A 24,894-nucleotide genomic window follows, 5' to 3' on the forward strand; every position below is an offset into this window, starting at 1 on the left:
CTCCCTCCCTCCTTTGCATCCCCCCAACCAGTGCTTCCTTTTGTAACACTGATTACCTACCATAAACACACGTATATATTAATTGGCTCCTTTATTAGAATCCAAACCTTTTCAGAACAGAAAGTTTGTCCCAGGCACTGAGGATACAGCAATGAACAAAACAGACATGGTAGGCAACTAACAAATATTTGTTCAAAGAATTTCCTCCCTCGAGTCAGCTCTTCTCAGTAGTTCTTCATGTGTCTGGGTCTTTTTGCCTCTGCTTCTCCGTTGCCAGCTATAACTAAATGCTTCTAAGGGCAACCAAATGATGCTTCTCTTCAAATCAACAACCTTAAAGTTAACAACCCAGAATAGTACTCCAGATTTTCTGAGATTGGCAAATTCACCATTGGTTGATTTATATTTGGCTGTTTGTATAGTATTATAAATTACACTATATTTATATTTACTTGAAAGCTCTTTGTAAAATATATCAAACTTACACAAATATATACATAGGATTTCATAATAACTGTCACTACTTAAAATCTTATTTCCTGCTGTATTTTCACCACAGCCCTTCCATGGACAGAGCAGATACTATCTCTACTGTCACAGAGCAGGAAACCCAACTACAGAGGGGTCTCTGCTGACATTCTGTGGTTGGAGAGTAGGCCAGGGGCTACTCAGCTGTCCTGAGAACTTTCATAGTCTGAGTCATAGATCTGCCCCCTGCTGGCTCCTTAAAACTTGATGGAACCTTCATACCTGAGAATTAATAGAAGGCCTGGATTCAAAGAAAGCACTAGGTCTGGAAGGAAGGCTACTTACTGTACCTCTACTTGGTTTCACCAGGAGTATAAGCTCCATGAGGGCAAGGATTTTATCTGCTTTGTTCACTACTGTATGCCCCCATATTAAATCAAATATTTGTCAAATGAATGAATGAATGAACAAATGAACCATTCTGAACCTTAGTTTCTTAGTCTGAAAAATGGGAATAAAAACTCACTTCGTAGGGTCATAGCTGGGCTTAATGACATAATAAGTTCATACAGTGTTCATAAGTTCACATAGTGCTGAGAGTGTAAAATTAATTTTAATATAATTTAAAATATAGTCCAATTATTAATTAAAATTAGTTTCTCAAATTGTGTAATTAGTTCTTGAGGTAAGTAGAGAGCTCACTGGCTTGGACATATTTTCATATTTGAATTTTGTGATGTTCATTTCTGCAGTGCTATGTATAGCTGAGAATGTACCACAAGTCTAAAAAATTGTCCACTACTATTAAAGAAATCCCTCATTTTTCAATACTGGACCTCTTTCAAACACAGCTCATTCCTATTCAAAAATCAAACTGAGGACCCTATCCAATATTCATTACCTGATAGTCCCTTTTATAAATTTTCCTCTTTCCTCAAATATGTGTCTCCTAAATTAACTCAGCTAGAGGCTGATGAGTATGTTCTTGTAGATACTTTTCTGTCCCCCTTTGAAATTGTGACCTTCTTTTCTTCCTATCATCAGTATATACACAATTTCATAGTTTGTAAGTCCGCATTCCTTAATGTTTTATACCAGAAGGCATAAATTGCCAAGCCACAGCCTGCATCTGGCCTAATGTTTAGTTTGACTTGCATTTTAAATGTAGAAGACTTCTCATTCATTAAAGAATAGGGATTTTTTTTACTTCTTTTGGAAAAAAAAAAAATCAGAAGATCAAAAGTGCTGGCCCTGCACTGGGGCCTACGGGGCCTACCTTCCATCTCAGCCCCTATAGATCTAGGAGAGTTTGTCCTTCACACAGCTTCCAGGGTGAGAACAATCACTCCATTGGTATCATTGTGAATAATTCAAATCTCTCTCTGCCACAGCTCTCTTCTGAGCTCCATACTCATTTCCATATATGTTCTGGACATTTTCCAAGGAATATCTACCAGTCTGTCCTTCCTTTTGTTTTTTTTGTTTTTTTTTTTTTTTTTTTGCTTGCTTCCTTTCATCAAGCAAATAGGTACCAGGATGTAAAGAAAATACCTGCTTTACCCCTCGTGGAGCTAGTAGGTAAATAAGCATGCATGGAAACCATGCAATCTGATATGGTTAGGTTGTATGCAGGAAATTATGGAACTTAACAGACCAGGGAGGGAGATGGGGTAGTAGTCAGGGAAGGCTTTTTGAAACAAATGGAAGCTCATTTGATTAACTCAGGCAAAAGTGGGATGGGAGAAGGGTAGAGGATGACATTTTTTTCCAGGAGGGTTGACAGAAGCCAGAAATGTTAAGGGCCCATTCTGCCTCCTTCATTTATTGTACCAATATTTGAGGGTCTGCTATGTGTGGGTCACTCACCGTGCTAGTGCTAACCAAGACTGAAATGGTCCCGTAGAACTTAGAATTGAGAGGAGCCCAGGAAACCAAGTAGATGGAGGGTCATATGCTGAGATGAGGCATCTATGAGAGTCCAGGGAGGTGAGTGCAGTTTTGGATGTTGACTTTGAGGCGCCCACACCCTGGTGGAAATGCCCGGTAGGCAGTTACACAAAAGTCTGAACATAGAGAGAGATGGAGGCATGGAGTTAGAAGTTAGTCCATTGGTGGCAATTGAGGAGTTGTGAAATAGGAAATTACCGGAGTGAAAGAACTTACACAAGAAATAGGAACAGCAGACCGATGACACATGGCCTCCTTCAGTCACTCATTTTCTTCAGTAAGCATGAAAAGAAGGGATTGCACAGGAAAGAAGAAATGTATGAAGTGGTATCTTAGAAAATAAGGGAAAAAAAATTCGGGGAAGAGGGGGAGAAATCATATCAGAGGAAAATGAAGAACATCCGTTGGGATTTAGCCAAAGAGGTCATTCAACAGATTCATGTGTCCCAACTCTGCTGGCTGACCCCAGACCTGCTGCCTCTTGGGTTTTTTCCTCTGATGATGTTAGCATGCAGAGGTGCTCCCACAGAGGAAACTTTGGTTACTGCTGATGCCTACTGCTGCTTCATCTCCTGCCTATACCCTGAAAGTAGCCCCTCTATACCTGTTCCACTACCCCACACATTTAGGCTGCATTTCTAACTGTCATGGGTTGTAGCAAATGCCCCTCTGAAATGAGAGCATTACTTTTCTCTTCGGCCATACTAGCTTATCTGTCATTTCCTCAACAGGCTATATGTGTGTCGAGATTTGGGACTTTCACATAGGCTCTTTCCTCCACCTGAAGTACCCATCTTTTTTCATGTACTTGGCAAAACTGTTAGCCATCCTTCAAAATTCTGTTCCTTTTCCCCCAAGAAGCTTCTAGCAGAATAACTTATTCCTTCCCTTGAGTTCTCGCAGCATCCTGTTCATACCTGTTTGGTGGCATCTAGACCAGTGTGTTGCAGATGCATTACCAATCTACCCATCTGCCCCCTTTACATGGATTTCAGGATGAACACTCTAAGAGTTTGAGGTGATAGTTTTCACAGGCTGGCATTATCCTGGGTTTATATCTGTATTCTCTGTGGCTATCGTATAATGGCAGAAATACAGGAGATACTCAACTCTTTCATGTTGGAAGTAATCAGATGTGTAATAGCTATAAGAAATGTAAGCATGCTATAAATGTGGACATTGGCCAACTTTGGGAGAATTGAAGGAGATGTTTTAGAATAAACACAGTGAGTTTTAGGTCCTAGATGTAAAAGTGGAAATAATCTTCTGTTTTTGTCCTATAGCTCAAAAAAGAAAAAATATCATTTTTAAAGTTAAAATATAAGAGATTAGGAAGGGGGGGGCGGAAGGTATCATGTTACTCCAGGAAAGGAATCTAGTACTCTGAGAGAACCCTTACTTCCCTTATTGCTGATAATGTTGGCTCTCCCTGGAGCAGCTGTGTCCCTCATTCTCTGATTAATTCTAACAGGGCCTTTATCTCACTAACATATCAGAAGTCCATTCATTCATTTACCTTGCCTGGAGATCAGAAATTACAGGAGAATCTAAAATTCAAAGAAGTAAATAAACAAACAAAGAATAAACAACCAAACAAAACCTAAGTGAAATTTTACTAAAGATTGGTTTTCACAATATACTGATGGCTCCTCTAAGACCTATCAAAACATCCTAATGTCTAAGACGAGGAAATGACTTAGAAGAGAAATAATATGTACATAATAGAACATTTATCACACTAAGAACTTAACATAGCATTGTAAGAGAGTATTGCTATTTACAGATTACATTTTGCGGGGTTAACACTATGTGCTGATCTTGCAATCTAACCTACGTGGACTGGGTACAGAGCAGATCTATTATTTAAGCATGAGAAATAGATACTTCAAAATCAGATAGAAATATTTTTTTAAAGATTTATTTATTTATGATAGAAATAGACAGAGAGAGAGAGAGAGAGAGAGACAGAGACACAGGCAGAGGGAGAAGCAGGCTCCATGCAGGAAGCCCGACATGGGACTCGATCCTTGGTCTCCAGGATCACGCCCTGGGCCAAAGGCAGGCGCCAAACCGCTGAGCCACCCAGGGATCCCAGAAATATTTTAAGTAAGAAGTCATCAATTCAAATTCCTGCATGGGACAGGCAAGTCATGTGAACAGGCCTGGTGGAAAGGTCCCAAGGGGTAAGGACTCAGGGGCCTGTAGTGAACTAAGCAGAGTGCACCTCATTTAACAAAGACAGAGACTCAACCCCTGCCCCTTGGTGACATGCCAGAAATGGGCCCTATATTGCCATATGGCTTGATTATTCTAAGAAGCCAATAATCTTCATTTGTATATAAATATGTCCTGATTTTTAAAACATTATGTGAGTTCAATAACATGTCTCTGAAGACATTTACTCTATTGGCTTCTGGTTTGCAACACTCATTTTGAAAGTCCAAGTTACTTCTTACCTGACTTAATCTTTGCTGGAGAAAATGTCTGAGGGGATGCTGGGTAGCATAAACTGTGTTTCTCTTGGAAATGCTTTAAGATCTTCAAGGAGGTTGGTCAGGCCACAAGCACAACAGACATCTGGAGGAGAATCGCCCATTTCCAATCAAGGGAGTATAATTGATTTTCCCCAGAGCAGCTGTGGACCAGCTCCTCCTTTAGAGAAAATTTCTGCTCTAAAATGACAAATGTCACTCAAATGTCTCCTGTCATAACAGGAAAAGGCAGGCTGCTTGGGATTAAACATTTTCCCCACCCCATCTATGCATATTGTCCTAGATTAGAGAACATGTTTATAAAAACCAGGAGGAGGAAGGAGGAGTAGTGGAATGGATCAGATGACTTTTTAATGGCAGAGAAAGCACTGACATCAACAAATTTGCTTCAAGATCTACAGAGCCACTAAATGCCATCATCACAGTTTTCTAAACTGACTCAGAAATATACCTAGAGAAGAATTTGAAAAGGAAAAAGCATATATTGGATCCCTTTAATCTAGGATATTACACACATAAGTACACATATATCAGAGATAACTGCTTTTATATTGGGTAAATAAAAAAATAAGATTCAGGTAAATAAAACATTTTAATTGAATATGGACAGTTTTTAGGAAATCTTGTGAATGAATTCCTTAGGAAAGAATCCTTTTAACATATAAAACAGACATGTAGAGGGTCCTTATAAATTTACATTCCTATATAAATTCATACAAGTTCTATAAATTCATGTTTTTATATTAAATATCTGGAGATGAGTCTGATGGCTAAATTAGGCATGCAGAAAAATTATAAACCTGAAATATTTTTTTAAACAGCATTGTTAACCTTGTAAGCACATAAGAGGCTGAAGCTTTGAGCCTTGATGCAAAGAGGCAGGGTGGGTTGGGAGCTCGCAGAAGACCTAACATTGTGCCATTTCTGTGTCTAGAAGGAAGAGTGTTTGCACCACTGGGTGGACTATCAAAGCTGAGCTCTCAGGAGGAAGAGATTTTGCCTCAGTGAGATAATCAGCCTTTTCTCAATCCCAGCTGTCATGGGGACCCAGCTTCAACAGTAAGTCAAACTACTACTAGAAGAAAATGGGACACACATTTCTGCCTAACTAAAGCATGACTTTTCCTTTCAGAGGAATCCAAAGAAAGCTATTAGCATTGCCTATTTCTGCTGCTTATTGAAATCTGGGCTTCCATAAAATTTTAAGCCAACTTGGTTAACAAATTGAAGTATAGTCTGGATCTGAAATTTTATAAGTGCAAATACTTGGAGAAGCTGCTTGCTGGGGAAAGCAGTGAGAAGGGCAGCTTGGGGACAGCATTTGTTCCCCATTCAACCTTCAACTGTATCTAATGAGAACCTATGATAAGAAAGGAAAAGAATCTCCATCTTTGGTACCAGTTGGTCCATAAATACTTTTCTGGTCTTCATGGAGGGGTAGGGTATAGGGAGAGAAGGAATTTGCAATAATACCAACCTTAGGAGTTAGATGACTCGACTGAAATTTTTCAGAGTATTTCTGTTGGTTTTCTTCCCCCTCTGTTCAGAGTCTTAAGAGCTGACCATGCTTAGTTCATCAACAATTTAACAAATATTTCTTGAGCACCTAAATAAGCCAGTAGTGGAGATAAAAATATTAATAAATCATAGAAATCTATGGGGATGGGAACAAGGAGAGTTTTGGCAGAGAGAAATAGAAACGGATCATTTCAATGCAGTGTGTTAGGCGCGCACACATATATAGGTATATATACAAGTGCGTATGTTAATATGGACATATATGTATGTATTTATATGTGAGTTGTATGTATATATGTGTATATATACCTATAGATATATATTTCTCATGTGTATGTATGAAACACCAGGTGCTAGTTGTATGTAAATTACTGTGTTAATTACATTACAAATATTATCGCACTTGATATTCATCTAAAAGGATTGTTTTGAGGATTGCCATTCCCAAATTATAAAGGAGGAGAATGGAGACTCAGGATACAGGACTTTCCTAAGGCCAAAAACCTGGTGAGTGCAGTTACAGGATTAAATCCAGGTGGGCCTGGTGCCAAGCCTCTGTTCTTAGCCACCTTACTAGACATCCTCTCGTATTAAGGAGACCTAGAAGAATAGAGGTAATGCCTGAGGTTTTGTTTTTTATTTTCTTTTAGGTATCTGTCTTTTGCACAGGTGTTAAATTCACAGGTGTTAAATTCACAGAACTCAAAACTCAACAACATTAGAGTACACAGTGGGCAGTTTTGCTCCCATACTGACCACTGTCTACTTCCAACCCTCTTCCCCATCCTTGTCCAAAAGCAAAAACTTTTGTAGTTCCTTGTTGTTATTCAAGAGTTCCCTTACACAACATGTTTTTCCCTCCCCCTCCATTACACAAAGAGGTATACTATACACATTGTTCTGCAACTTGCTTTTTAAATTTAATGATGTATCTTAGAAATACTTCCATGTCAGAATATAGTGTCCTCATTCTTTCTTATAGCACCATACCATCATATTATATGGATGTGCCATAATTTATTTAAATGTTCCATTCCCATTTGATGGACCTTTCAGGGTACTCACTAGACCATGCTACCTTATAGAAATTCTCTTACTGCTGGTAGTAATTTTTCTGTTGTTTCTTTTGAATTTTCCTGGGTCACAATATTCTTTCCAAATATTGTGTTTCTAATTTCCTTTCCTCATATCGTGTCATTGGCAATTATAAGACCTGAGATTTTAAAGGAAAATGGCTTAGTCAAAAAGAGGATTAGTATATGAGGCAGGGAAAATATCAAAAACACAAGGGTATAAAAAGCATGGTGGGTACTGAGAAATACAGGAAATCAGGAATATTACGGTGTATGATAACACAAGGTGAGGTGTAGAAGGAATGAATAGGAACAAATGCTGTAAGGAAATTGGGCTGAATGAGGAGGGAGGCATTTGAATGAGGGACATGACAAGATCAGGCAATAGGAAGACCAAACCATTGAAGGTGGCAAGGCTTAGGGAACTCTTGAATGATTCCAAGTGAAACATGATCAAGGTAAACAATGTTGGCAGGTAGAGAAAAGGGTAATAAAAATAATACTTATCAGGTAAAAGCTTGATGATGCAGAGGCATGAAGATGGAGAATCTGGATGGGCAGATCTGTAAGTGAGATAAAATGTATAGGTAAAGGAACAAGTTTTAGGAGGAAGAGAAGAAATTTGACTTTCAAAATGATAATCTTAAGATATACTTCACTAAACAAAAGGGACTGTGGCCACCTGAGTGGCTGGATAGGCGTCTTGGTCTCTTATTTGATAAGTCTTAGAGCTTGGACTTAAATGCAGCTTTCTGAATGCCAAAATCAGCAATCATTCCACTGGGCATTCTGTTTTTGAAATAAGCAGAGCATGTGAAAGAACATAATGAAAACAAGCACAGCTGATTAAAATGAAGAGAAAGACTCCAGGAGAGAATAGTAGACAGAGTGTGCTAGTAGACACACAGACTGGGCCCACATAGCAGAATCCCCAATGGTTGGGGCTCTGACCCAGTTTAGGTAACCGAAATGTAGAGAATACAACAGAAAATAATGTTTTTTTAGATTATGCACATTTTAAGTAATCCCCTTATACTATCTCTGTTGGGAAGGTAATCTACCATGAGCTTTGAACATTCCTGCACAAGCTTGCTTGGTGTATCAGGAAACCATGGCCCTGGCCACACTTTACTTAAGCAATCTCTCAGATTGTGTTTGCAAAGAACAAACTTGAAGAATGAGATAATGTCTCCCTCTAGAGCAAAGCAGAGGCTGTTTTCTGCTGGCTATAAAATAGTGGGTTCCCCAAGCTCAGTGTCCTCTGCTGTAATGCAACTCACTGCATGTACAGACAGCCATCTGGGCCCCTCTGGGTTGCTCCTGTGAGACTTGGTAGGGGTAGGGGCAAGAGGAACCAGTGCAAATGTGCTGGTGGCAGTGAAGCTGCTTGCTGTGCCGTGAGAATTAAAGTCCTTTCTCTCTGAAGTATGAGTAGATATCTTCTGCCAGCATTCTAGAAACAGTAACAGTAAATTAGTAAGCTAATTTATTAGCTTAGAAATAAAATAAAGTCATATCCTTGATCTTGACCATCCCTGCCCCTGACAATATTGGGTCATGGTACTTGATTTGTCCTTATCAGCTCCTGGGAGCCCCCTTAGCAGCCAAGAGATAGCTATGTTAGGAAAAAGAAGGTGAGGGAGCCCACTTGGCCCAGGCCCTTTTGTGTTTGAGCAGGCCTCCCACCAAACCTCCTCCCTTCATCCTCATTGTTTCTTCATGATATGAGAGGACGTCATAGCTTGTGGCACTGTCACTATGAATATTGTTTCTCATGAACAGAGTGAGTGAGGCATTGTTCAGGATCTTTCTAAAAGCCCAGCAAAGAATTTCCATTCAACCACTTCTATACTTCTGTCTCTCCAGTTTACTGACTGTGCTCCCTACCCTGACCTTTTGCTACACCATCAGCATCAATCAATAGCTCAGAATCACCATCTCTGAGAGGATCAGAGAGAGCAGAGATCTGAGAGAGAAAATGCTGAACCAACTCAGGAATGTATAGCAATCCATTAATTGCTTTCTCATTATTTTTATAACACTTTCCCCATGGTAAGTAATCTTTACTTTGGCCTGAGACCCAAAAGGCCCCCCACAGCCACAGGAGAAAGTGTAAATCAGAAATAAACCAGCTCATACAAGCCTTGGCTTATCATCATCTGATGGTTCACAAAACCTCAAGGCTTGAACTTGAGTTAAGCTAATCCCAGATTGCCAGCAACCCCTCAGAAGCAAACACTTTTGAGGATGATTACGGAAGTCTCTGCTTCAAAATACTCCTGTAAACTATGTTCAAGTACAACCCCAACATTCAATGATAGACAGCACTGTAAGGAGACAAGACCACGAATAAGATCCAACAGAAATGATTAAAAAAAAAAACAAATCTATAAGGAATCTATGCATTGGAACCATCAGACACAGACTATACAGCAATGGTTTCCATTTCCTCACAGAGATTTCCATGCTTGGCTGATGTGATCTTGAATGGTACATAAACTCTCACCTAATCAGTCACTTATCCTCTCCCCTCTGGTCATTCCCATCTTCTCCTAAAATTTCTTCTTTTCATTTTACCTTTTCTAGAACCTTCTCTTGTCTCTTTTCCCTCAGCCATCTTCTCTTCTGTTTCCCAAGTTGCTCAGATTTCCCTGTAATGGTTAACTATGCAAGCTCTGGAGACACCCTGCCTAAATTCAAGTCCTGGCCCTACAGTTTCCCCCCGGAGAAGTTGCTGAGCCTCTAAGCCTCCATTTACTCATCTATCATCCACAACCCTCAGAAGGTTGTTATTAGGGTTAAATTAATTAATACAGGCAAAGTACTTATAACAGGGCATGGTATTAGACAGCACTCAATGACTCCTCACTATGAAACCCCCAAACCACTAAGCTTTAGTATTAGGGTTATATAGTCAGGGCACATGACCAGCTGATTCCCTCTTCCTGGAGCTTTTGATCTGGGTTTCACTTTATTCTTGGGCTTCTGTCATGACAGTCTCCCTGCCAACCCTGGCCACAGGGACCTACTGCCACTCTAGAGCTATGGCACAAACTTGAACAAAAATCCACCACTCTACCACACTCATCATCCAACTCTTTAACACCAGCGCCACATGTAGGGTCCAGAATGTCTTTTTTAATTAACAAAATACTGAAACAGAGCAAAAGAGGAAGCATATGAAACATAAACCCTTTGGCTTATGAGTACGGTCTCTGTTCCCACAACTCAAGCCTCCAGCACCCAGCCTGAGTGCGATTCTGCTGCCTGTATCAGGGCAGAGAAGTCCCCTCACAGCTTCTAACGGTAGAGGATGGGAGGTGTTCATGGGCTTTTGTTTCTCACCCTTCACTCTAGCTCTAGCAGCCTCTCAGCATGCAGAAAAAACTGCGTGGCCTACTATGAGAGCTACCATCGGACACCTTGATTCTTCTGTGACTGAGGCTAAAGAATGAGTCTGATTGGATTCTGGTAGGAGAAGGTGGGTGACAGGACTGTGGAGACTGTCTAGAGGAATGGTGACTTGACCTCAGTTGGGCCTTAGTTCCTCTGTATGAGAAGACCATCCCCACATCAGACCAAATGTTACAAGAGTACCATGCAGGTCTGGGACGTGTTTGTCCTCAGGTGCCCTCTTGCCAGACTGCCTGCTTTGCTCTGTATCCTGGGGCCTGACCTCTGCTGGCTGCATTTCCCTGGCTCGCCTGTCAGCTAATATCCAGCTGGGTTTGGCCACTGAAGGTGCTGGAGGGAGACTGTTGAGTGGGAAGAAGAGAAAAGCCAGAGTATCCCCAATCCCTATTCAGTTGCTGCTCTTCAACATCCAGCTTTCTCCCAGTAGGCCCACCATTACCAAGTTCTATGGGTGAAACTAGCCTCTGACTTCTAGCAACACCGCCTCTTCCTTGTGACAACCCTCTAGACTTGGAATAGAAGTGGTTTCCTAATCTCTGGGTTGCTTCACTGTTGTCCTCCTCTTTTCCATTACCTGCATTACAATTTGCATGCATTAGATCCCTTATTTCAAGTAGTCATCATGGTTTCTGCTTCCCTGCAGGGGACTGGACTGATACAAACATCTTCCTGATAGCATAACCATGGCCTTTATACAGGAAAGAGTATGCACATATGATAACGTGGACTGACATTAACCAGACATTCCTCTCTTTACCTGATGCGACAGTGTTGTAAGGGAAAAAGCCAAGTTTCATTTCCTCTCTTTCTTGTTTTCAAGCTCATTGTTAAAATTCCTGGCTTTGTCCCAATTCTCATCTTCAACCACCTCTTTGAACTAGCTGACCAGAAATTCTTTCATTGTGCAGAGGATCACTTACCATCTGCAGCACTGGGTTGCCCACATTCCCTCTTCTATATTTCTCTTCTACCTCCTTTGGCATCCTTTTGTCGGGGAGCTTCACTTCTCACAGTGTCAGCTTTTGAGTGTATGTATAAAATCTCAGATTCATATCTCCAGCCATACTTGTCCTCTAGGCAGGCCCTTGGAAAGAAAGAATGAGAACACATGTCACCATGTCCTGCCCATCCATGGCCTAGCCAAGGCATATGGGATCAAGCTCTGTTTTTGTTCTCCCATCTCCTCATATTTACACAGTGTCCATTCCCCCAAACTGAAACCCTTGAAATCTTTGGACTTCATATCTTGAGCAATATAAAATTGTCCTTGTCCTTGAACAGGAGCATGATAGGATTAATCTTGCCATTCTTTTATATCTCCACCTCCAAACTCCTGTGCTTGGTTTTTCATACCCCCACTTCTACCCCCTGCCCTATCAACCAGCCCTACCTACCTTTCAGCTCAAGTTAAAATCTTGAATCCAACCTTCACTCCAGAGCCCAAACCTTCACTCCAGTCAGGCCGCTCTCCTCACTGAGCCCCTTTACAAGGAAGGACCACTACAGCCCTTTGTCTTAGACTGAGAAATCACAAAGCAGGATGATGTAAGAGAATGAAGTCCAGGGTCAGACTGTCTGGGTTCAAATCCCAGTTGTATCTCTTAAAGACCTTGGACAAACTGCCACTGTCTATGCTTTGGTATCGTCAGCTGGGGGTAATAATAATATCTCTTTCATAGGGTTTTTGTAAGGAGTAAGTGTCTTAATATGTATAAAGTAGCTAAACCATCCCCAGCAGTCAGGTCACATGTGATTGGAAAACCAGGTGGTGAGGAACTGTGTCATCTATTTCTTTGCCATAGCTTGGCTGTGTCACCATGTAGTCATCAAGCAGAGATATGACTTTCTAATCTTGAGCAGTATTTTCTGTTTTATTCCAATTGCACAGAAGTACAAACTGTTATATGTCAGAAAAAACTGCTATGCTTAGGATTCCTTTTCTTACCTCCTTCTCAGCCAATTTTGATCCCATTCTTTAAGAGCCAGTATAAGTCCCACTTCTGTGAAACTCTTTCCTATACCTTCAGTCTACTCCAAATTCTCATTTCTGGGAACGTTTGCATGGTAGGTTCACACCATACAAATAATCATTGAATTGTTTTGTGAGTTGGTATGTTCTGTTGGAGTTTTCAGGGGGTCTCATTGATAAATAGGCCACTCTCAAATTGAGTTCTCAAGAAATAAAGAACTATATACTAAGTGGTTGGCAGGTGGAGCCCTAATTATCACCTTTATTGTTGACTGAGCTGAATTGTAGGATATATTACTGAGTGAGAGTCAGATGGGCTAACTGCATGGGAAAATGCATCTCTTCCCCATGTGATTGTCTTAAAGTCAGTCCACTCCAAGGAAATCACTCCACTCCCCCCACGGAGAACAAGAATGTGAGTGTCAAGGGTATGTTTAAGGAAAAGTCCTCCACCTACAAAACAAGAAGTGAGATAAAGCATCCCCTATCACTAATCCCACAAGATCTTCTCATAAAGACTATAAATTCTTTGAGGGCAAGACCTGTGTCTTAAGCCTCTCGTGCATTCTCTATAATACTGAAAAGGATGGGCACATAAAAGCTATTCACTAATAATAAGTCCAGGCTGTATTCTAATTACCTTCCATGTGTGAGATGAGTGTATCCTTATAACAACCCTATGAAGCAGCTGGTATTAACACTGATGTTTCATAGATAAGCAAACTGAAGTGTAGAGTTCACATGCTCAATAAATGGTGAAGCTGGGATTTAGACCAATTTGGCTTCAGAATTCTTGCTTTTAATCACTATCTGATACTGCCCTGATTGAATTTCAAGAGCAATCGTGTTGGTAGAAATGGAGATTGTGAGAGATCAGAGCTGAATGGGAACAGCTCTGATCGTGTTGATTAAGAGAAGTTCTATGACTAACATATAATACTTAGAATCACTGGAGAAGGTTCTAGAGCACATTTACCTTTTTTTCTAAATGATCAGAAATCCTATGAAATAATCAAATTATGGACTACTATTGAACTTGGAAAGAACTGTGTTAATGCATCCCACTGAACTGCTGAAATAACTTCTTTATGTAATATCTAATCATGAGCTTGAAAATGAATCAAAGCAGCTCACACTTGATTCAAAAAGAAAATAACTTCTGGCTCAATAATTTTGTTGCTCATATGATTAAATCACAACTTGTACTAGACAAGGAAGTTGTTCTTTATTGTTGTACAGGAAGATGTTAAAGTTAAAGCCCTGTCCAAATATTAATTATATTTCACCTTATAGCTTTACATTGTATTTCTGTGATCAATTTCAGTCTGAATCCTAAAAAGTAAAAGAAATAATAAGTAAATGGTCTTCATGTGTTTTACTTGTTTACCACTAGAGGACACTATCTAGTCATATCCCTCAGAGTTCTGCTTTGTTTCCTGTGTATTTATGAGAGAGAGGAGGCATGAAAGGAAAAGAATCAATGATCTGTTGCAGGTTTATCATCACAAAGTCGTGTAAAGTATAAATGGATTTCGAATCAAACCTGCTGATACTTTATTTGATGGTGACCACTGTTGGTTCAGTGCCTACTACAGGCCACATTCTGTGCTGGCTGCTTTAGGTACATACCCTGTGAATTTCACAGCATTATCCCCTCACTTCACAGGTGAGGAAATTAAAGCTCGGGAAAGTCAGACTTTCCCTACAGGCACATAATTACACAACAAGGACTTACTTTAAGCTGTGAACCCAGACCAGGATTGAATTTTAAAAAGAAAGTTTCGGGAACCCTGGGTGGCGCAGCGGTTTAGCGCCTGCCTTTGGCCCAGGGCGCGATCCTGGAGACCTGGGATCGAATCCCACGTCGGGCTCCCGGTGCATGGAGCCTGCTTCCCCCTCTGCCTATGTCTCTGCCTCTCTCTCTCTCTCTCTGTGACTATCATAAATAAATAAAAAATTTAAAAAAATACTTAAAAAAAAATAAAAAAATAAAAAGAAAGTTTCCAGGGCACCTGGGTGGCTCAGTTGGTTAAGCCTCTGCCTTGGGGTCAGGTCATGATCTCAGGGTTCTGGGATGGAGCCCCACACTGGGCTCCCTGCTCAGTGAAGAGCCTGCTTCTTCCTTTCCTCCCTGCTCAAGCTTTCTGTCGCTATCTCTGTCTGTTTCTCTCTATATATCTCCTTCAAAATAAATAAACAGGGCAGCCCCAGTGGCTCAGCGGTTTAGCGCCGCCTGCAGCCCAGGGCGTGATCCTGGAGACCCTGGATCGAGTCCCGCATCAGGCTCTCTGTGTGGAGCCTGCTTCTCCCTCTGCCTGTGTCTCTGCCTCTCTCTCTCTCTCTCTCTCTCTCTCTCTCTCTGTGTCTCATGAATAAAAAATAAATAAATAAATAAATAAATAAATAAATAAATAAATAAAATCTTAAAAAAAAAAAGTTTCCACAATGCCACTGATTTCCTGACCCAAGAAAAGGCCCAGGGGAGCTTATTCCATTAATAGAGCATGTGGCAGTTCAGTTTGATGATGGGAGGTTATAAGGAGCGCAAGATAAATACCAGCAACAACTCTAAATGTCATGTACAGCTAAATACAGTCCAACAAAACATCGAGCTAGATAGCTTTGCCTTAAATTCCACTTAATCTAATTTGTCTCCACCCTGTTGGCTTAATTTAATTTAAGAGGCCAGATAATTTAGGGGAGCCGGTTTATTTCATAAAGGAACTGTGTTTCTGCCTTAGGCCTGTGGGTGACTGTCACCACTACTCTTTCTTAGGTGATCATGATATAAGTGTATATGCCTCAAAAAGGGGCATTTTTACATGTAACATCAATGGGCCTTGATAGTGTTACTTCTGGTATAAAATTGTGCTGTTACTCATTTTTCCACAAGCATGACTGTATTTGGCAGTGATGCACATTAAATTTATCCCATATACTAAATAATGAAACTGATGAGGACTGCCATCAGGGTTATTAAACACTAGTTCCAGTATTGCCCTGAATCTGAACCTGTTCACTAAGATCACAGTGAGTTTAGGATGATTCATTATAATGCCCATGCATTTTCTGGCCTCAGGGCTATTTAATAAGCAACCTATACTATTTTCATATGAGAAAGTGGAAAATAAAATTTCAGTCCCAAGTGTACAAATTATATATAGAAAAAGGGCATCTAGATTCATCCTGTATGAAACACATCCCCAAGATGAAACCACTTAAGCCTTAAGCCAAGTACAAGGAAACTTGGAAACTTTCACACATATTCCAAAGACTTATCTCAATTGAGTTAGACATAGGGCAACTTTCAATCTAGAAATGTCATGGACTGGGATCAGATTTTTAATTCCCCTTATCCTCTGGAATCTTGGAGTAGCTAGCTGTTTTCCCCAAATGAGCCCATAATGTAGATTTTTTTTTTTAAAAAAAGATGTATTTATTTGAGAGAGAAAGAGAGAGAGCACAAGCAAGAGGGGCAAAGGGAGAGAAGCTCCAGTATACACCATGCTCCATGCAGAGCCCCACACAGGGCTTGGTCTCATGACCCTGAGATCATGACCTGAGCAGAAATTAAGTTGGACACTTAACCAACTGAGCCACCAGGCGTCCTGTAGATTTGTTTTAAAAACTATTCCTTATTTCAATGATAAATAAGCTAGCTAATTCCATTCACAAAAAGCCTCTGAAAGAGAGCAACAGCATCTGAGGATCTTTACATCTGTCTCCAGTAGTAGCACAACCTGCCGTGCAGGGCAACTCTATCACAGGATAGGTGGAGGAAGCAGATCCAGGCAGGAGACAGACCTGACTACAGTCTGTTTTGTTTCCTGGCTTTCTAAGGCCTTGGGGCTCTCTCTTGGACCTGAGATGTATTCGTCCTTATTCAAGGCAACAGCAGTTGTGTTTGACAAAACCAGGATCTAAGTCTAGCAGATCAGGTGACCCAAAGCTCCAGGATGTGTATCATGATTTCCCATGACACTGCAGGCAAGCTGTCTACCGCGGTCATCTGAGGGAGCCGGGGGGGGTGGGGGGGTCCACTTTACTGTTGGTAGCAGGCTTCGGTGTCTCACTTCCTGGCTGCTCCATAAAGTTGCTCATGACCTGGCAATAAGTGCTATGTCAAAATCCCCTTTTCCATAGAAAGTGGACTTCCGTAATGTTTTAGCCCAATGCTATACTTTTTCAGTCACTCTCAGTTATTAGAATAGTTACTGACAGCTATTCAAACAATGACTTCCTGTCATTAAGATTAGGTGATTTGTTTCAAACCTCTATTTTCATATCCAGTTAGTGGCTCTCTTCTCTCCCGCCTCCTGTACCAACGCATACAGCATTCTACATGAGTGGGTACTTCTACAAAAGGCAATGGCCTTCTCCTTTTCAACCTCATCTTGTATTAGAGGGTGAGGTGGTGGTGCTGGTTCTGCTTCCTGGTTTGTCTTAGCAGGCCCTGTTGAAGGATGGATGGCCCCAACAGCTATCATCCTAGGAATTTAGAATGTGGGGTCGTTAGCCCATTTGATCCTCAGCTCTGAGCTTTAGGTTGGTGTTAATCACCAATACTCAGCAGCTGTCATGTGTGTTTAACATTAATCATCTTTCCCCAACCGCATCATAATCCTTCACTGCCTGTCTTGGATGGTGATACCTCCTGGGCTGGTGATCAAGTCCCCTAGGATGATGAACCTGATTCAGTATAAAACCATGATACTCCTTGGCAAATCAGAAAGTTTGGTCACACTATCTCCCAATTTCCATGACTCCAGCCAGAACCTGTAAGTAGTTTAATTCCTTTCCTATCTTCATTGTTCCTGCTCTGTTAACTAATAATGTTGTTCCCCTACATCTAATGGCCTTTGTATCTGTGCCCCCTTTTCTCAGTCTACAACTATCTAAATGTCTAAACCTTCACTTCTCACTGGAATCACCAGGACAATTAAGAAGCTTCTGATATTTGGATCCCATCTCCAGAGATACTGATTTAAATGGTCTGGGTTTGGCACTGGGAAACTACCAGATGATTATCATGTGCATTGTCCCATCTGAACTACTACTACTGATCTAAATGATCTTCTCAACTCCAGAGTTGTCCTTCTCTCATCCATCCTTCACACTGCAGCCAGAGTTATCTTTCTAAAACACAAAGCTGATCATGTCGTGGCCATGATTAAAATTCCCCTGGGGGGAGTGGGTCCTCACTGCCTTCTGGGTAAAGTTCAAACTCCTCAGCATGATAGAAGGGGAGCAGTCCATGGGAGACACAGCTGGGGAGGGAGGCAGAGGCCCAATCATGCAGGACCTCGAACCCTTGAGTTAAACTACTTGCACTGCTTCACATCCACCATGCTCTATGGCAACACCATCCATTGCTCATTTAAAAACTACTTATTTAAAAATAAATAAATAAATAAATAAATAAATAAATAAATAAATAAATAAAAACTACTTACTGCTCCCTCTGCCTGTCTCTGCCTCTCTCTTTTTTTGTGTCTCTCATGAATAAATAAATAAAATATTTAGAAAAAAAATTAAAACTACTTACTGAGCACCTAGTTAAAAAATATCTGGTAACCACCACAGAAAGAATAGAGATAGTAATAGGAGGATAAGCATGGTGCATGCCATGCTGATGAGCAGTGAGGAGGGAGGAAACAAAGAATAAGACTTGTTAAAAACATCTTTCTATACGTAGCTATTTCTTTTCTTCTAGAATGTCCATTCTGGGGGCACCTAGGTGGCTCAGTGGGTTAAGCATCTGCCTTTGGCTCAAGTCGTTATGTCAGGGTCCTGGGATAGAGTCCTATATCAGGGTCCCTGCTCAGTGGAGAGCCTACTTCTCTCTCCCTCTACCCCTCCCCCTGTTTGTGCCCTCTCTCTCTCTCTCTCTCTCTCTCTCTCGTAAATAAAATCTTAAAAAAAAAAAGAATGTCCATTCTGGAAGGAGCAGTGTACCTCTTTCCCTGGTGTTATATTTAAAACATAGGATTGAATAACATTTGAAGAAAATAATAGCAGAAATAGATCGGTTAAAAATAATTACTTGTATAAAAGTAGTGCTCCCTTATCCCTCAAAGAGAGCATCATCATCTGCTGGAAAATTACCAGGTCAGCCTATATTTAGTCTAGTTCCTTGGAATATCTATAGTTTTGTTAAGTTAACAAACATTTATGAAGTGTCTGAATGATAGAGTTCCATTTAAAATGCTACCCAGTGTGGTCCTGTTTTCAGTGTTTTATTTTTTTGTGTTGTGTTGGCTCAAGCACAGTGGGGTATTCAGCACCCTTGGTTCCAGGGCACTAAATGCTGGGAGGCACTCGGGCGTAGGTTGAGAACCATTTCCAAATTTGCCCCATCATAAACATCTCAGGGGATAGCAACCAATTACAGAGTCAAGGGCTCCCCACCCTCCACCTAATTCAGAATCTTTATTGGAGGGACCTGGAAATCTATATATTTAAATAAGAGCCCCAGGTAATTCTTAAAACCAGATAAATTTAGAAAACAATGACTAGGCTCCGGATCCCTTTTCCTTCATTGTCAATGTGACCCCAATTGCTTTTGGTCAGCCAGAATTTGGTTAGAGTCTGAGGTCACCTGATAACCACCCCCCCCCAAGTTCTCTGCAATGCCAATGAATAAGGACAAAAGAAATTTATGTCACTAAATGGGATTGACAAGTAAGAGAGACAAAGAAATATGCTCAGTCTGCTATCTTAACTAGAAATGTTCCAGATGGGAATATTGTCTCTAAAAGCTTATGTGCCTTAAATGACTTTTTATTCATTGTACTAAAAAGATTATTCTACAAATCATTTCTTATCATGACAAAGCTTTTTATCTTGCCATAGGTGTTTTTTGGGGGAAAAAAATGCTCTTGCATACCAATTCACAGAGCAATGAGAAGTTTTTTTAAGACTTGGCTTCAGTGAGCAAAAAAATAGACTTGTAGAATTTTAGAAATAACCAAGTAGACCTTAGATTTGGACAGTGATATTGATTCACTGATGAAGCTTTTTATTTTTTTAATTGTATGTTTTAGTTTCTTTATAAAAGGTAAAGTCAGGATATGTCTAACCTATGTAGAAAACATGTCCATGGGAATGTTCTCAAAGATACTTGTAATACATTAAATAATGGCCCTTAATTATTGATACCAGGTATTGTGTAAGTACCTGACATTTTATAGGGTGACCAACCATCCCAGTCTTCTCCGAATGTCTCAATCGTAGCATTCAAAATCCTGTGTCCCAAGAAACTCCTCAAGCCTAAGCAAGCCAGGCCTGTCGGTCACCCTACATTTTCATCTCGCTTACTCTTCAAAACAACTGTACATGATAGAGACTATAATCATCACCATTTTACAGATGGGGAAACTGAGGCATAAGGGTATTTTGCAAACTGACCCATATCACCGGACTAGAAAGTTGCAGAGTTGGTACCCAAACCCCTGTTTTGCTACATTTATTTGTTCTCAAGGTCTACTTTACTAATTACTCTGAATTTTTTTTTTTTTTTTTTTTTTTTTTTTTTTTTGCCAGGAAGCTACAATCCTTAGAGGTTCAGTTATTTCTTCCTTGTCCCAAGGATAAAGTTTATTTATGGTCTTAGCACCAAAATAGCCTACTTAGAATTTCCTGGCAAATTAAGTATCAGTTTCACAAGAAATTAACTGTATCCCATTCAAAAGCAACAGAGAATTAAATCCACACTGAGTTCTCTAAGACTTTGAATGTTGCTTGGAAAACTGGGTTTGGGGAGACAAAACAAGGGTATGGGGAAATTCCACCCTCTGGAAGGGTGGTGTTTCAGGAGAATGGTATGTGCCTGACAGCTGCTTTGAGGAGCAGAGCAAACCCCAGTGTAGCATTTCAAGAGGGAAGTGATGGTGGCATCTCATCCAGTCAAGTCCACCAGGGGAGGGGAAGAAAGGCGATACACTTTCCTGGCCTGCCATGCAGCCAAGACAGCTCATTTTATTTTCCTCACTAATAAACTCTCCGAGCTTAAGTGAAGTTCTGGGCTGCATCTACAGTTCAAATTGGAGAATAATTTGCAATGCACTGAAATTTAGATTTTTAGAAAGTCATTTGTGCTTATTGCATTGTATAGGATCATAACCTCTTGAGATTGTTGGTCCTGAAAGTTCTGATTTCTTTTGAATAACTAAATAGACTAGAAATGGGGTATGTTCATCAAATGAGTAAAACACTTGCCTTCCACCAATATTGTTAACATTCTATGTAGGTGCAGCTAGGACTTTATTCCAAGACACTGTGCTGGCCTTTTCTAAGTGTTATGTTTATAGAATATTTTAAACTATGATTTCTACTCCTTTCCTAATTATAAAATAATTTGTTTTCTGTATTTCTACAGTGAAATATAAAGACTCTAAAATCTCAATTATATAATCACTTCTGACATTTTTAGATTATACCTTGATTCTTCCTTTCCTGCGTATAATAAATTATGGCATATTCAGATTATAGAGAGCAACACTGCCACTAAAATCATGTCCTAAACAAAAACACACTGACATGGAAATATGCCTGCTGAAATTAAATGTGGGAATTTTGTACACCTTTTGTAGCTTGCTTTCCCTCCTTAATTTTAGTGAGCATTTTTCCACTCCATTCAATATTTTTCGTGATTTTTAATAGCAGTAATGGATTTTTTATAATATGGATAAACTTTAGTTTGCTTAACAAATGTCTTATATTTTCAATACTTCAAATTGAAGAATGCCTCACAAATTTTTGTGCGGGGTTATTGTATCATTAGAGTAAATTCTTTAGTTCTTGCATTTCACTTCAAAAATTATATCAAGAGCCTTACTACTAACCAACAGAAAGATTGTGCTAAACTTATGGGACAAACCAGCAGCCAGTAGTTTTCTTTATACCATACTCAGCAGCACAGAAAATCATGCTTTTTTGTCTCAAACACAAACTAGACAAAATCCAAAAAAAATGCAAATATTTTTTAATTCATATGTCTCCTTTTATGTTGTCCGTTTTTTGTTGTTATTGTTGTTGTCTTCTTGTTTGGTTTAAAGGGGGCCTTTCTCATACCGAAAGAAGAATATATTGGTGGATTCATCATTCACATAAACAAAAGGCATGCTCAGTGTGGATTTTTTTAAAATGTATAATAAAGTGATGAATTACAGAGATGTAGGCAGAGCTGAGGAAAACAAAAATGCTGAGGCACTACGGTATTATGATTATTATGATTTCTAAAAAGAAATACATATTTGGTCTTCATCCCAGATTCTGGCACAGAGCTCCTAAGGCCCTTGGAGTTTTCTAACTGGGGAGGTATCTTTTGTTATGTTAATGTGACGTTTGGAAAGCCTCTAAAGTAACCTAAGAACTGGGGCTTGGGGATCCCTGGGTGGCGCAGTGGTTTGGCGCCTGCCTTTGGCCTGGGGTGCGATCCTGGAGACCTGGGATCGAATCCCACATCAGGCTCCCGGTGCATGGAGCCTGCTTCTCCCTCTGCCTGTGTCTCTGCCTCTCTCTCTCTCTCTCTCTCTCTCTCTCTGTGACTATCATAAATAAATAAAATTTAAAAAAAAAAAAAAAAAAAACAGAACTGGGGCTTGTTGCCAGGAGAGCCAAACAGGTGATTTTTTTTTTTTAATTTATTTATGATAGACATAGAGGTGGGGGGGCAGGCAGAGACACAGGCAGAGGGAGAAGCAGGCTCCATGCAGCAAGCCCGACGCGGGACTCAATCCTGGGATTCCAGGATTGCGCCGTGGGCCAAAGGCAGGCGCGAAACTACTGAGCTGAGCCACCCAGGGATCCCCCAACCAGGTGATTAGAGGGTTGGACCTTTCAGTTCCACTCAGGAAGGTCTAAGGAGGAAAGGCTGGAGAGTGAGTTCAGTCACCCTTGGCCAGTGATTTAATCAAGCATGCCTATGTGATGAAGCCTCATAAAAACCCAAAAGGATGTGGTTCAGAGAGTGTCTGGGTTGGTGAACACCTGGAGATTTGGGGAGAGTGGTGCACCTGGAGAGGTCATGGAAGCTCCACACCCTTTCCTCATATCTTGCCCCTATGCATCTCCTCCATCTGGCTCTTCCTGAGTTATATCCTTTCATAATAAACTGGTGATCTACTAAATAGAACGTTTCTGTGAGTTCTGTGAGACACTGTAGCTAATTAACTGAACCCAGGGAAGGGGTCTTTGGAACCTCCAATCTATAGCTAGTCCATCAGAAGTACGGGTGACAACTTGCGTTTGTGACTGGTGTCTGAAATGGGAGGAGGAGGGCCGTCTTGTAGGCCTGAACACTTGACCTTTGGGGTCTGATGTTCTCTCTGGGTAGAGTGTTTAAAATTGAGTTGAACTGTAGGCCACCCAGCTGGTGTCACAGAATTGCTTGGTGGTATCAGAAAAAGAAACCCACACATTAAAATTGGTGTACAATTGTAGGCACCCAGAGACCAGGAACAGTGGGAAGGAAGCCATCACTCTGCTGAGCCTGATGGGATGAGGGAAGAAATAGAACTACTTTCCCAGTGTGGGCTAGAGCCACGGGAGAGGGAGCTCCCTCATCGCAGGGAGAGCCAAACAGGTGATTTTTTTTATTTATTTTTATTTTTTTTGGCCCTCTGTATATCAGAGGGAGGCAGCCCCTGCCAGCACCTGCAACCAAAGCAGCAGGCACCAGAGGAAAAAAACTACCCTAATATCTTTTTCATTCTACATGCTGCTCCCTTGCTGGCGCCTTCCATTGGGTGACTCCAACCCGAAACCAGACAGTGGTCCCCTGGAGACAGAGAGCAAAGTGGAGGTGAAATGACTGCTCATCCACAACTTTATACCCTCCTAAATATTATCCAAGAACGAAGCCGTGTAAAGACCTAGAGTTTTCCACCAGCAGACCTTTGCAAAAATAACAAGGTACCTTAAGAAGAGACAGAAACCCAGAAGGAAAACTGTGGAAAATAAGAAACAAAGAGGAACACACAAATGCTCCTAAGAAACAAGCTTAAGACAGAGCTACATTGAATATATAAGGAAAAAAGGTGTCATGGCAAAGTATAAAACAAAAAATGATGTTATCAGACAAAACAATGCAAGAAACATTACACGGAGATAGCGTAGGCCTACATAATAATGTAAGACATAATCCAACTGAGACAAATTGTAAATGTAAAATCACATGACAACACAACCTGGAAATATACGATGGAAAAAATGGACAAGATTTTTTTTTTTTAGTTTTCAACTGTCCTTTCATACTGAAAGATTTTAAAATGCCAATCTGTGTGTTTCTAGTTGCCGTAAATAAAACAAGAAAAGGAAGAATATTTGAACCAATAAAATAACAAAATTACTTACATATATACATATACATATATATACTATACTCCAAATAGAAAATATAAACTTTCCCATAAGTGGTACATTTTTTAAAATAACTATGCACCAGGTCATGAAGAAAATCTCAAATTACAAAGAATGTGGGTCATATAGGCCATTTTATTTTACTACAATAGATTTTCACTGTATTTGTCCTTAAAGTTAGAAGACATTAATAAACAGGATTTTATATTAGTATATGTACATGCATGCTCTTGTGTATGAAACAACACTGAGGAAAGGTAGAAAAAAACATTTACTTAAAATCATTTGTTTTTCAAATTAAAAATGCTGTCTCACGTTTTGATGGGGGACATCTGGCCAACTCAATTTCTAAGACAAAGACTTATTTTCAAAATGTAGTATGTGAGCTGTAAATTTGCATACCAAATGAACATTTTTATTCTTTCTTACTCATTGTTTGAGAATCTCTGAAGAGAACCGTGGTGACTAGTGAAAAAGAGATTTTTGTTAAGCTTGAGGAAATGATATGAGGTGTTCTGATCATTTCCCCTTGATGTTGTATGCCATTCGTGTTTCTTTAAATCACTTTTTGTAGTGCTAAGGACCACTAACAGCAATTTTCAGACAATCCCAAGTAGGTGAGAAGAAGGCAAGAGCACGTTCAGGATCCCAG

The 24,894-nt window shown here is 40.2% G+C and overlaps 1 protein-coding gene and 1 long non-coding RNA gene across 6 annotated transcripts in view; one reads left to right on the forward strand and one right to left on the reverse strand.

Moving 5' to 3' along the window:
• Nucleotides 1-24,894, forward strand: part of LOC144312867 (uncharacterized) — a 119,427-nt gene that overhangs the window by 9,613 nt on the left and 84,920 nt on the right. The window contains exon 3 of the long non-coding RNA XR_013378504.1: nucleotides 5,842-5,966. This is a non-coding gene — a long non-coding RNA (uncharacterized LOC144312867). The remainder of the gene's footprint in view (nucleotides 1-5,841; nucleotides 5,967-24,894) is intronic.
• The window catches only part of HSPB3 (heat shock protein family B (small) member 3), a 136,085-nt gene that overhangs the window by 311 nt on the left and 110,880 nt on the right, over nucleotides 1-24,894 (reverse strand). Inside the window, exons 9-15 of one of the 5 annotated variants that reach the window (XR_013378499.1) lie at nucleotides 11,833-11,996; nucleotides 6,385-8,061; nucleotides 4,872-4,992; nucleotides 3,932-3,962; nucleotides 2,632-2,687; nucleotides 2,335-2,531; nucleotides 77-333 (exon numbers count right to left, since the gene is read on the reverse strand). The gene's annotated coding sequence lies outside the window, so the exon portion shown is untranslated. Of the gene's footprint in view, nucleotides 1-76; nucleotides 334-2,334; nucleotides 2,532-2,631; nucleotides 2,747-3,931; nucleotides 3,963-4,871; nucleotides 4,993-6,384; nucleotides 8,062-11,832; nucleotides 11,997-24,894 lie in introns of those variants that run through there. The other 4 variants (XR_013378496.1, XR_013378497.1, XR_013378501.1 and 1 more) reach the window with 4 other exon arrangements.

Source organism: Canis aureus, chromosome 4 (assembly GCF_053574225.1).
Source record: "Canis aureus isolate CA01 chromosome 4, VMU_Caureus_v.1.0, whole genome shotgun sequence".
NCBI classification, from domain to species: Eukaryota; Metazoa; Chordata; class Mammalia; order Carnivora; family Canidae; genus Canis; species Canis aureus.